Raw genomic sequence first — 10000 nt, 5'->3', positions numbered from 1 at the left:
CGCATAGTTACCCAGTTCTCAGGGGAAAAGTACGCCCCGGGCGCGTCTGGGTTAAGGGCAAGGCTTTTGAGATGGGAGGCGGCCGAATTGCGAAAGCGACGCTGGTGTTTGCAAGTGCAGCATTGAAAGTCTCTTGGGATGAAGTGAAAGCTCCCCTTTCCGTGGATAGTTTGTTTGGGCTGCTTCGCCTTGGTGAGATTTGTTGCGATATTTTGAAAGAGAAAAAACTGATATATCCTGTTTGCGGCTTGGTGAAAAATATACAGAACTGTCGAGCTGCTGAATTAGAGTAATTTTATTTGTTACGCTATAAATTATCAGATGTTTCGAGAAAAATTAATGATAAATGGAAAATGTCTTATTTGATATGTTAATGAGAAAAATCATTTTACTCTTGTTAATTGGATGAGAATGCAAAAACCCCTTGTTTCCGGTTTAGCTCAAAAGGAATAAAATTAAATAACAAGATTCCTGTTTATGATGTTATCAACGATAAAAAAAAAAAACACATTCCGCTCTCCCTTTTTAGTTTTATGTAGAAGAAAACTTTTGAGATGGCTGTTTGTCTGTCCGTCCGTCCGCAATTTTTCTTTCCGCCCTCAGATCTTAAAAACTACTGAGGTTAGAGGGCTGCAAATTGGTATGGTGATCATCCACCCTACAATCAATAAACATACCAAATTGCAGCCCTCTAGCCTCAGTAGTTTTTTATTTTATTTAAGGTTAAAGTTAGCCATAGTCGTGCGTCTGGCACCGCTACCAACAACACATGCCAACACCGGGTCGTGGCTGAAAGTTTCATGGGCCGCGGCTGAGAGTTTCATACAGCATTATACGCTGTACGGAAAATCTATTGCGCCGAAGAGACTTCCGCGCATTTTTTACTAGTTTATTTTATTTTTATGGACATTGAAAAATTTGCCTCCTGTTTACGATCAGTGGGAAACTATAAAACCTCCTGGTGTCTTGTTTCCTTAATTTGTGAGAAATTTCAAACACATTTGTTTCCTCTTTCCTCTTAATGATTTGATTAAAAATAGAAAAAAAAATTTTGTTTACAGTTTGGTGAAAATTAAACAAAAACATTTGTCTCCTGTTTACGATTTGGTTAGAGGAATGTGTTGCCTATTTACGATTTTCCGGAAAAGCGTAGCAACTTTTTGCCTGTTTATCATTCTGCCTAAAAAAAAAACTGTTTACCAGTTAGTGAAAGTAGAAAAAGCATTACCTGCTTACGACTAGGTGAAAAATAGAAAAACATATATCTCGGATCTTGTGAAAAACAAACGAAAATTATCTCGGATTTTGTGAAAATAGAAGAAAATTACCTCGGATTTTGTGAAAAAAAAAAAAATTATCAGATTTTGTGAAAAAATTGGAAAACATTTACATCTTGTGTAAGAATTTGGGGACAAAAACAAGTCTTCTGTTTACATTAGAATGAAAAACAAAAACGAGAATTGTCGCATGTTTACGGTTTGAGGAAAATAGAAAGGCTTCTGCTTACAGTTTCGTGAATAAACTCTCGTCTTCTGTTTACGATTTCGTGGGAAAAAAGACTACAGTAGTCTTCTGTTTACGGTTTCGTGGGAAAAAAGACGTCTTCTGTTTACGATTTCGTGGGGAAAAACTATTGCCTTAGTTTACGATTTCGTAAAAAAAAAAAACTTTTGTCTTTGTTAATGATTTCGTAAAAAAACTTTCTTCTGTTTAGAGTTCGTGAAAAAAAACTTATGTCTTCTGTTTATGATTTCGTGAAGAAAAGTGTCTTCTGTTTACGATTTCGTGAAAAAAAACATGTCCTCTGTTTACAATTTCGTGATAAAAAAAACTTTTGTCTTCAGTTTAGATTTCGTGAAAAAAACTTTTGCTCTCGGTTTACGATTTCGTGAAAAAAAAATTGTCTTCTGTCTACGATTTCGTAAAAAAAAAATTGTCTTGTTTACGATTTCGTGAAAAAAAATTGTTTTTTGCTTACAGTTTCGTGAAAAAAACTCTTGTCTTATGTTTACGATTTCGTGAAAAAATCTTGTCGTCAGTTTACGATTTTGTGAAAAAAAAAATTGTCTTCTGTTTACGATTTCGTGAAAAATCAGTTGTCTTCTGTTGACGATTTAATTAAAAACTAAAAAAATGTCTTTTATTTAAGATGTGAGGAAAATTATTAAAAAACATAATTAAAAGAACTCTTCCCTACGTGACGATTCAGGAACGTGATTTAGGTACGAGATGATGATGATGATGATGATGATGATGATACAAATTATGTTGTAATGAAAATGAAACAAGGTCAAGTTAATGAAGTTGGACAGCAGAATGAAAAGAGGCTGAAAGGAATATGAAAAGTAACATGTGGAAAACAAAGCAGCTGTTGGCTGTAGATGAACCGTTGCAAAGGCTCATATCTACACTGCTTACAGTGTGCCACGCAAAGTAGCACCAGTCTGAGTTAAGGATTTATCAAGCCTGTTTATTAACAATGCCTTGATTATTGTCTGCAGTGAGCAAACAACATTTAAGGGCCCTCAAATGTTATGCTCGCTAGCGTATGTAGTAGAGAAGTCCGGATACGGATACGAGGGCCATTAAAAAGGTGTGAATATTTAGCTTACAAATTAAATAGATGAAGGTGACGGTTCTGGTACGATAGCTTTCACAGTAAGGTACGAAACCATTAGCCCCAAATTTTTCTACATTGTCTAATAGGAAGATTCCTCCTATCATATCGCATCACATGTACGTAAACACGAGCAGAATAAGTCTGATTTAATCTCGTACGATAACAGACCTCGTTTTTTCGTGTACTGTTGGCCTCTGCGTCAAGAAGGGCCTTATTCGCTTAACAAGTGCTGCTTCTTATCGGATGAAATTTCATCCACTTGCTTGTTTACCCTCGGATAAGCGGGGACTTCCATAATGATGATTCTGGCCAAGGATGATGACTTTATTATGACTTCATCGGAGCTCTGAAACCAAGTGAGACGTCGTTTGGGGTTTTTTTGTTCATTATAGTTGGTGGTCGTCTTTGCGAGGGGAAAATAAAGTTAAGTTACTTTAGTTTTTGTTTCAACTCTGCAGCTGTATGGTGAATGAATCCGGAGCAAATCAACCGAGGAAAAGTTCAAGTCAGATTTGTAAGGGAAAATAAGACGGAAATTAAGAGGAAAAAGTCGTCACTTTTTTTTTGGCAATAAAGGGAAGTTAAGCTTATATAGGAAAGTCTGGTGGAAGTTCAGACAAAAAGCCAAGTTAAGCTTATATGGGAAAGTCTGGTGGAAGTTCAGACAAAAAGCCAAGTTAAGCTTATATGGGAAAGTCTGATGGAAGTTCAGACAAAAAGCCAAGTTAAGCTTATATGGGAAAGTCTGATGGAAGTTCAGACAAAAAGCCAAGTTAAGCTTATATGGGAAAGTCTGATGGAAGTTCAGACAAAAAGCCAAGTTAAGCTTATATGGGAAAGTCTGATGGAAGTTCAGACAAAAAGCCATCACTTTCTTTTTTTGAGTAATGAAGTGAATTAAAATTATACAGGAAAGTCTGATGGATATTAAGACTGAGAGTCATCACTTTCTTTTTTTGAGCAATGAAGCGAAGTTAAATTTATAAAGGAATGTCTGATGGAAATTAAGACTGAAAGTCATCACTTTCTTTTTTTAAGCAATGAAGGGAAGTTAAATACTTAAAGGAAAGTCTGATGGAAATTAAGACAGAAAGTCATCACTTTCTTTTTTTAAGCAATGAGGGGAAGTTAAATTTGTAAAGGAAAGTCTGATGGAAGTTAAAACAGAAAGTCATCACTTTCTTTTTTTAAGGAATGAAGGGAAGTTAAATATATAAAGGCAAAGAAGTGTGATCACCTTTTGTAAAGCCTTAATCCTTTTTTACGTGGCTGCAGTAGGTGTTACCTGCAGGCGACTCTAAACTGTAATTAGGAACGGACGAGCTGTTTGATAAATTTGCAAAAAAAATATGTATATATTAATAATAATAATAATAAGAAGAAGAATAATAATAACAATAAAGAAAGGAATGAGGGGGTGGTCGCCGCAAGTATCTCATTCTCATGGCTTCGGGATCTTGTACTACAGTTTAGCGTAATACATTTTGGTATTAGTTTTTGACATCCTTGTAGTCCCCTCGGCCCCTAGCTTTGACCCCTTTCATTCCTTTTACTCTAACTCCTTTCATATTCTCTTTCTTCCATCTTACTTTCCACCCTCTCCTAACAATTGTTTCCTGGTGCAACTGGGAGGTTTTCCTCCTGTTACATTTTTCAGACCTTTTTACTCGCATTTTCCCTTCCAGCGCTGAATGACCTCATAGGTCCCAGAGCTTGGCCCCTAGCCTAAATCGTATATTCGAATTCCGGTTCCAGTTGACATCCGTGTTCGTCAAGGTTCTACGTCTCTTTGTGAGTCTAGTAAACTGACCTGTCGACTTAATTGTATATTTACACATTAATTAATTTCCTTTTGATATTCCGTCAATTCTTTAGAAATACTCTGCTATACATCGCCTGTTTTCTTTTTTTTTTTTCTTTGAAAGTATCAAAGCCGTGATTCCTTGTTGTGTGATTTGTTTAGGTTGAATCTGCTGCTGTAACCAAGGTCGGGTTTAATCTCTCTCTCTCTCTCTCTCTCTCTCTCTCTCTCTCTCTCTCTCTCTCTCTCTCTCTCTCTCTCTCTCTCTCTCTTTGTGGATGAGATTCGAAAGTGATGGAATTTTTAAGTCTTTAACTGGTTTTTCTTACTATGCAAGTTGCGCCAGACTTAAATTTCATAATTATTGAAAAGTTTAATTTCTTTTACAGGTGAGTGGTGTCAGCCCACTGAGGAAAGGTGACAGGTAAGGTGCCAGAGAGAAAAGAGATAGTCGTGATGCATCTGCAGAGGAGATAGGATACAATCGTACCCGAGATAGTCAAGACTCAAGGAGATAGTTTGGTTAACATTTGCACCACAGATAGAAGAGCACATCAGTACAGTAGATAGTGTGAATACAGTGATGAATTGCAGGCACTAAAGAGAGAGATTGACCATGTAAAAAAAAAAAAGAAGATAAATGTGAAATCGTCTTACATAGTCCCATAAAACTAATTGTAACTTATTTATGTAGATGTAGCTGATGGCTTATGTATGGAGAAATACCAGACTGACCACCACACCCTTACATCAAGTTCTGTAGTCATTCTTAGTAAGCATGATTCGTCCACATTAGCTCCGGACCTCCATTCAGAGATTCGAGGCCGTTAATGAAGTCAGGGAGGAAATTGTACAGCAGAAATGGTAGAATTGCTCTTGAGATGGAAAAAGGAGATAAAGTTAATGGGTTTTTTTGTTCGTGCAGAGCATATGGTTAGTAATTAGAGCTGACATGGTTCGCTGTGGTTGCAGATTTATGCGAGGATGGAAACTGCTGATAAAGCGTATCGGACAAAGTTATTTGGGTGCCCATAGAGCTTCGTAATTTGGGAAGAACTTTTTATGGTTAGGTCAGACGCAAGTGGCACTTTCTGAAACTTGTTGCCGAGGAGGATTTTCTTCTTCTTTTTTTTGTAAGGGTGACATTAATAAAGATTCAGAGGCTATTAGTCATTAAACGGAGATAGTGTTAGCATGAGTGTAAGGACAAGACAAGCGTTTTAGAAATATTTACAAACGTTGCTTTTATGTACACCAGTATACGTGTCTGTTCATAGATAACACTAATGTAAGAGAATATACCTTGTGCTTAGTTTTAGTTCATTATGCATTGCAAAGAATCTCCCATTCAACGTGGAAACAAGTCTCAAGACTTCGAAAGTTGCAGACTCATGTTTTTTCAAAGTTATATGGTAACGTAACTCAAGCCTAGCAAAGAAATGCTTGCGGTAAAGTTCCTTGTCCCCTCTGCGTTGAAACCCACTCCGTTAAACAAAAAGAGGTCATAGAACCGAGGCATCGCCCGAAATGACAAGGAGACCCTGACAAGAGATGACGTGGATGAAATCCCAATGTAAACGATCGTATTTAGTACACAACTGAGTACTGTCTGTTGGAACCTACTCCCAGGAACCCCCGTAGGGGCTAAGGGATAGTGCCGTCAGTGCACCTCACGTGGTGCACTGTATTCATTGCTTTAGGATCTTTGCAGCGTCTCTTCGGCCCCTAGCTGCATCCTCTTTCATCCCATTTACTGTACCTCTGTTCATAGTCTCTTTCTTCCATCTGACTTCCCACCCACACAAACAATTGTTTCATAGTGCAAGTGCGAGGTTTACCTCCTGTTACACCTTTCAGACCTTCTTACTGTCAGTTTCCCCTTTCAGCGCTGAATGGCCTCTTAAGTCCCAGCGCTTGGCTTTTGGCCAAAATTCTATATTCTATGCTATTCCAACGCCCAGGGAGAGTTATGGCAAAGTGTTTTATAATCAAGAACTTAATCATTCGAAATGATAATGACTCTTGATATTGCAGAAGAGTTACAGTGAGTCGGAGGTGACAGGAATAACGGGTATCCATTGTGGACGATAAAAAAAAAAGGCTTGATTTTACTCTTGTCAGGAGAACACCGAGTTAACCGCCCGAGTAAAAAGATAGTGGTTCATACCAGTATGTACTAGTTTGAATTGCGGACATGCTCGATAGAGAACTACAGTTTACGTATGCACCATTTTGTGCCTCATGCAAGGATGAATGAGTAAGTACCGAAGAGAGCAAACTGAGGCTAGAGAGCTGCAGTTTGGTATGTGTGGTGACTGGAGGGTGGATGATCAACACACCAATTTGCAGCCCTCTAGCTTCAGTAGTTTTTAAGATCTGAGGGCGGACGGACAGACAAAGCCGGCACAGTAGTTTTCTTTTACAGAAAACTAAAACGCAGTGCAAACCGAACCAAATTGTGTTTGCTTGTCATATAGATTTAAGGCGAAGTTCATGATTGATATCAGGCGCTACAATCCGTACTCTCAAGTAGCTGGGAATTATTGTAGAGGGAGATGGCAGAAGAATTATTCGTAGAAGGATTGGTGGGCTCATTTTCAGTTGTTTTCGCAAGTGGCTGGAAAAAGATTACATCCTAGCGGTGAAAAAGATGGAAAGATGGCAAGGAAAGGAATAATTATGGCGAATATTAGAATTGCTGGCACTTAAATTGATGAAACCTTCATGTTTATAGATGATGCTAACTAGAAAAAGGACGAGAAGTCTGGAAGGTAATGAAACCCTTTAGGACACCGTAAGTTAAGGGAAAATGGGTAGTTGTAGTACTAAGTGCGGAAGGTTACATAGTTCAGTATTAAACTAAAAAGTAGTGTATGGTCGAAAGTAGGACGCTTAGCTTTCACTGGCCCTGTTGGGTGCCATTTAATATCGGAAATGGGGTCACGGACTCTCCTAAATTTCCTGGGAGGGGATTGCGGCAGAACAAAGACATGAGGTCATTTATATATTGCATAAGGTCAGAGATGACTCCTTTGTTTAAAAAAGAAATAATAATTTTGAAGATGAATTTCAGCCTACTTTTTGTTTAAAAAAGAAATAATAATTTTGAAGATGAATTTCAGCCTACTTTAACAGAACAGAAAACTATAGAAATTAGATTTTTTTTATTTAAGTTATTCAGTAAATTATTTACGAAATTTACAACCAGTCTCGAACTACATGCATTTACATTTAGAATACATTAGAGCGTCTGTGGCAATTAGAAAGGTAGGGGTGTCTGGCCTGACAGTGAGAATGAATAAAAGTACTCTCAAAGATAAGGGGAGGATATCGGTGCTTAAAATAATGTGAGGTCACCTCCTTTTCGGTGCTTTGGTGTGTCATGCATCCGATGGAAATCGGTGGCTTATTGTCAGCCAGTTATCTAGAGCGATATCTTTAGGAATAATCAGAGAGGTGAACGACATTCTTAATTCGTTGAGTTCAGAGGGAATGTAGACTTTGCGCCGAGTAGAGACAAAGCGACAAAGGTATCATGAGGGGATCTTATGAATATGTTCTCCTTACGAGTACTAATACATCTCTCTCTCTCTCTCTCTCTCTCTCTCTCTCTCTCTCTCTCTATATATATATATATATATATATATATATATATATATATATATATATATATATATATATATATATATATATAGTGTGAGTGTGTGTGTGTTTGTATGTGTGCGCGTGCGCGGGGAGAGAGAGAGAGAGAGAGAATGTTTTGAAGAACTCACCCATAGCTGGCTGACCCATCAGTTATACGGTACACATGCACACCTTTATTAGCCAACACCTCTGCGTTTATGATTAGCAGGTAATTCACAGTACCTATAAGGTCCTTTCCTCAGCGGCAGGCTGCTCTTTCTCGGTACTACGAGGGAAATTCGTATCACTTCGACGGCGTCTGGTCCCATTACGCAAAGCAAGTCTGGCCGAATTCAAGTAAACGGGGTCGCTGACGAAAAGTCAGCCTGGCAACTAAACGTACCTAAGGACTGGTCGTGTAGGGGAACACCCCTCTTTGATCGAAGGGGGGGAGGTTTAAGAAGATGTAGAGGGGGATGGGAGGGTGGGGAACGGGAAGGAGGAATGGGTCCGGACTGAAGAAGAGGTTTGTAAGGAAAAGAGGGCCGGTCTGGCGGAGTGACTAGAACAGAACAAGCAACGCCGCCACCAGCGGAAAACAGCAACGCCACCCAAACGCCCCCCAGATCGATGCGCCCGAGAAATAAGCATTTCGTTTGTTCATTACTGTGCATTTCAGTTCAATGCCCTCTTTACCTTACCCCCCACCCCCACCCAACCCCCAACGCTCTATTTGTCTCTGTAGACTTGTGGTTGCCATGCTGCGGACAGTCGCCGCCTCGTTGCACGTTGAGTGTTTTTACGGAGCTTTATTGCTCGTGGTAGTAATAAACCCTATAGGGAAGGGAGCAATTAATTGGCCTCTGTAGATTGAAGCTATTGTAAATAGAAAAAAACGCTAATAGTCTACTAACGTAAAACAAAAAGCATGTTCATTGTTGCTAAATGATTTCCTACTCCCCCCGCCGACCGTCTCACAGACGAAAAGAACTCAGTGTAAGAGTAGCATTGCTCAGCAATGCGGAAGACGTTGCATAGGGCACGGGGCGTGAAAACAGGCACTTTGAAGGGGAAAGGTCGTTCTGCTTCAGACCTGAGAATGACGCTGGCCTTCTCCTACCTCGAGCCGAGCGCAGACTGGCAGCCTGAGTGAGGACTGAGGAAAGAGGAAGGCTTTACGGGCTGCTACTGCTTTCGACTCCAACCTCACCAACAGACCCCCTCCCCCCACGTGAATCCCTTCCCCTTCTCCTACCCCCTTCAAATATGGCTTCCATGACACTGCAGGAGAGAGAAGGGTTACGTAACTTCAAGCACACGGTGCCATGATACCCGCTCGCTGCTGCTGCTACATCTGCTTGGGGTGTTGGCCAGCTCTCTCTCTCTCTCTCTCTCTCTCTCTCTCTCTCTCTCTCTCAGTAGACAGCGGCGTCGGATTATCACTTTGAAAAAACTCGTACTTTAGTTTCAAGAAGTAGTAATTAATGCATTTTCACGTGTCAAAATGAATCTCTCTCTCTCTCTCTCTCTCTCTCTCTCTCTCTCTCTCTCTCTCTCTCTCTCTCTCTCTCTCTAGCAAGAGAGGGTGGTGGATTATTGCTTTGGAAAACTCGTACCTCTTTTCAAGCAGTGAAGAGAAGTGCATTTTCAGTAGAATCTCTCTCTCTCTCTCTCTCTCTCTCTCTCTCTCTCTCTCTCTCTCTCTCTCTCTCTCTCTGCTAGTCTTGGCCAACCTTGATTTTACTTTAAGTATATTCCAAGATGTATGAGACGCATAATGAAAGCTTAGGATGTATAATAACTGCAGAGATCTTGTAAACTAGTTAACAGAGCGTGATGTAGCCGTAGGAAGAGACTGACTCAGCAGTTCGCATTTTGCTGTTCTTTTTTGGGATAAGTCGGTGACCTACTTGGAATTACAGTGTTCATTCAAAAAAATGGATTTCTCTCCATCT

At 39.6% G+C, this 10000-nt stretch overlaps 1 protein-coding gene across 3 annotated transcripts in view; it reads left to right on the top strand.

Moving 5' to 3' along the window:
- The window catches only part of LOC136847169 (uncharacterized), a 359662-nt gene that overhangs the window by 307415 nt on the left and 42247 nt on the right, over positions 1–10000 (top strand). The window contains exon 3 of one of the 3 annotated variants that reach the window (XM_067118582.1): positions 4811–4845. The exons of the other annotated variants lie outside the window; for them this stretch is intronic. The gene's annotated coding sequence lies outside the window, so the exon portion shown is untranslated. The remainder of the gene's footprint in view (positions 1–4810; positions 4846–10000) is intronic. 3 annotated transcript variants of the gene reach the window in all.

Source organism: Macrobrachium rosenbergii, chromosome 16 (assembly GCF_040412425.1).
Source record: "Macrobrachium rosenbergii isolate ZJJX-2024 chromosome 16, ASM4041242v1, whole genome shotgun sequence".
Classification (NCBI taxonomy): domain Eukaryota; kingdom Metazoa; phylum Arthropoda; class Malacostraca; order Decapoda; family Palaemonidae; genus Macrobrachium; species Macrobrachium rosenbergii.
Note: the sequence above shows the minus strand (reverse complement) of the source record. Positions and strands in the feature narration are given on the sequence as shown.